Source organism: Colobus angolensis, unplaced genomic scaffold, assembly GCF_000951035.1.
Source record: "Colobus angolensis palliatus isolate OR3802 unplaced genomic scaffold, Cang.pa_1.0 Scaffold184, whole genome shotgun sequence".
Classification (NCBI taxonomy): domain Eukaryota; kingdom Metazoa; phylum Chordata; class Mammalia; order Primates; family Cercopithecidae; genus Colobus; species Colobus angolensis.
The window spans coordinates 4,379,785-4,383,079 of record NW_012114977.1 but is presented as its reverse complement, the minus strand read 5'-3'; the positions used below and the strand labels follow the sequence as shown (position 1 = coordinate 4,383,079).

The 3,295-nt window shown below is 49.0% G+C and overlaps 1 protein-coding gene across 1 annotated transcript in view; it reads right to left on the bottom strand.

Moving 5' to 3' along the window:
- TNFRSF10C (tumor necrosis factor receptor superfamily, member 10c, decoy without an intracellular domain) overlaps positions 1–3,295 on the bottom strand; it is a 41,229-nt gene that overhangs the window by 35,269 nt on the left and 2,665 nt on the right.

Here is a 3,295-nt window from a genome sequence, read left to right as displayed (position 1 = left end):
CAGCCTGGCACCCTTTGCATGGTCAAGGCACAAACACTCCCTGACCAACCTTGAGGGCTCTAGTACTGAGGCCCCATGGAGACAGGGGAATCAGGGGAGTGGCTTCCAAAGTCTGTCCCCAAGTCTAGTGTCTACCCAGGTCCAGCTGTCTGACCTTGGGCTACTTACCTCCCCATCGAGTTAAGCACACTGCCGCTGTGATTACAGACCCAATGTGAGATATTGAAGGGTGCCAGCTGGTAAGCCTAGGCAGTCAGGTCAATGGCACGACTCCTAGACCCTTGGGGTCAGTCGGCTCCTGACCCCTCACATGGTGGATAGAAGAGGATAGCACTATAGAAACTAAGGTTTTATGGCTCGTGAGAAACCTGGGATTGAAATGTCATCCTCTCCACAGGCTTGGATTTGAGTGATGGAGCACCCTGAGCACCTGCCAGGCCCCAGGCCCTGAGTTAGGATCAGAAATGTGTGCCAGATCTCTCTGGCACTGAGGAGTTTGTGGGGTCAGGAACGTGTGCTGGGTGCAGATCCAGGCAGGGAGTGAGAAGACGGGGACTTCAGGAAGACTGACAGCATTAATGCAGAGCCACCAAAGCCTGCAGGAAAGTCTTTAGAGCACCTCAGGCCCCTTGGCCCTGGAGGGTGGACCACACAGTGTAGACTAGAAACCAGACTGCAGGTAACGACGCATTCTCTGTGCGCTATGTGGGACACTGACTAGGGCTAATGGCAAAAGGCTGTGAGCACCTCCTGGGAACTGGGCCTTTAGACTATAAAGTTTCCATTTGAGAGGCTCTTACTAGCTTGCGATGGAACACTAACTGAAGCTCCCCCTGTGACTGAAGGACATAAAATAATCTTGAAACCTGAAAAACTCGTGATGTCTTCAGTGATCTTGGAAAAGCTGTAACGGGGAGGGCAGTCCCAGAAGAGTTCTATTACAAAATGGAAACGGTTTATATGGGATCCTGGTGCCTAAGGAAGGCAAAGAGGAGACACTCATGAGCAGGGAGCCTCTGTTCCTCTCAGACTGACTCTAGAACTGCTGGATTCTAGGGTCACTTGGACACTTCCCTATACACAGCTGTTTACTGACTGACCAAGAGCTACTTAGTTTATAGACCATCGTTCCTAGGTGAATGGACAGCATCCTATTTGGAAGTCCACCCTTCTGATTGAGGAAGGCAAAGGCAAATCGGCTGGGTGGGTTGGATTGCATGCTGTTTTCCTAGTGTTGATGGAAGATTTGAAGAGCAGCAAAAGCCCCCGTACTTGGATTTTTTTCTGGCTCATGGACAGTCATCAACATCCCGGTCATAGAGTTGGGAAGGAGAATGTGAAAGTTGATCACACAAATCGGGTCATTCTAAATGTCAACTAAAACAGAGTCAAGAGGTCATGGGGAAAAACATCACTGTATTACCCCCAAACTGCAATTTTCTGTAAGCCTGGTAGCCATAACCTGAAACTATTAATAGTTCTATCTAATATCTATTGACACAACCTGCTGCTGCTCTAAGACCAGCTTGACCTACTGCAATCACTCACCAGTCAGAGCCTGCCACTTCTTCAAATTTGACAGCACCAGTGAACTTTCTGGAAAAAAAATACTTTAGTATTTCTCCTTTTTTTTTCTTTTTTTTTTTGAGACGGAGTCTCGCTCTGTCGCCCAGGCTGGAGTACAGTGGCACGATCTCAGCTCACTGCAAGCTCCGCCTCCTGGGTTGAGGCCATTCTCCTGCCTCAGCCTTCCAAGTAGCTGGGACTACAAGCGCCTGCCACCACGCCCAGCTAATTTTTTTGTATTTTTAGTAGAGATGGGGTTTCACCATGTTAGCCAGGATGGTCTTGATCTCCTGACCTCGTGATCCACCTGCCTTGGCCTCCCAAAGTGGTGGGATTACAGGCGTGAGCCATCATGCCCGGCCAGAACTTCTCCTTTAAAAAAACCTCTCAACTTCTTTTTTTGGTCTTTGGACATACCGAAGACAAGTTGGTCTTTGTGTATGCCAAGCACTGCAATTCTTGCTTTCCAAATAAAGTATATTAAATTTGGATATTTGTCTCTACATTCTCCATTGTTTCCAAGAGTAATGGAAAACTGGCCTATTGAAGGGATGTCCATATGGGGCCCGACCCTATGGCAATCTCTAGGGGGACTTGAGGAGTGCGTTAAAGCAGGACACATCCATACTGCTCAGTAGACCCTGCCTCAGGTTTGGAAAGTCATTGCAATCAGCAAGAGATACCACCATGTACTCCACTGAGGTGGTCACCAGAGGCCATTAAATAAAATGAGTGGATATGGGGGAACCACAGCGATGCAGAGATGGGCTGAATCGAAACACATTCCTCTTGCTGTCTCTCAGAGCATAACTCCAACAAGAGCTGTTCTGTCTGCCAGCGGGAGACACAGACTGCCTATGGCTGTAAGGCAGATTCCCTGATGGGGAGGCCCTGAACATTCTTGGAAAGTGAGACTGAGGGCAGTGCCCTGGGGGGTACAGGTGAGTCTCCACGGGAACAGAAACTGACTGTGGATTGTCTTTTGCTTACCTAGGGGAGGCTGCAAATGCCCAGAGTGCTACTAATATAAAAGAACTGAAACAAGGTATTATTCTAGCTTGGACCATTAAGCCTCACTTCCTTGGACCAAGAAACATGCCGTTCAGCGCATAATGTTTTTCAATGGGCAGAGAGATATCCTTAGAGTACTAATTTGATAGGGAAGCGGAACAGTCAACTGAAACATTGATTGTCTAAAATGGGGGGAGATAAAGGCATGAAGGGCTGGCTTCAACGCCTTCACTGGTATGTGCCACCACTCCACACGACTGGGCTAAAGGAGTGTCCCCGCCGGACTTTCCTCCATTTTTCCAGTGGATCTGGGGATGAGGGGTTAGGGAGGGTGCTAGTATAATAACTGGTAATTTCTTGTTGGTGGTGATGGTGGTGGTTTTTTTTGAGACACAGTTTCGCTCTGTTGCCCAGGCTGGAGTGCAATGGCACGATCTTGGCTCACTGCAAACTCCACCTCCCAGGTTCAAGTGATTCCCCTGCCTTAGCCTCCTGCCATCACGCCCAGCTAAATTTTTTATTTTTAGTGGAGACGGAGTTCCACCAAGTTGGTCAGGGTGGTCTCAAACTCCTGACCTCAGGTGATCTACCTGCCTTGGCCTCCCGCAAGTGCTAAGATTAGAGGCGTGAGCCACCACGCCCGGCCAGTGACTGTCATTTTTGTATTTCTTCTCTGCATAACCTCAACGCTCCCCTTCTCCCCACCCACCACCTGGTA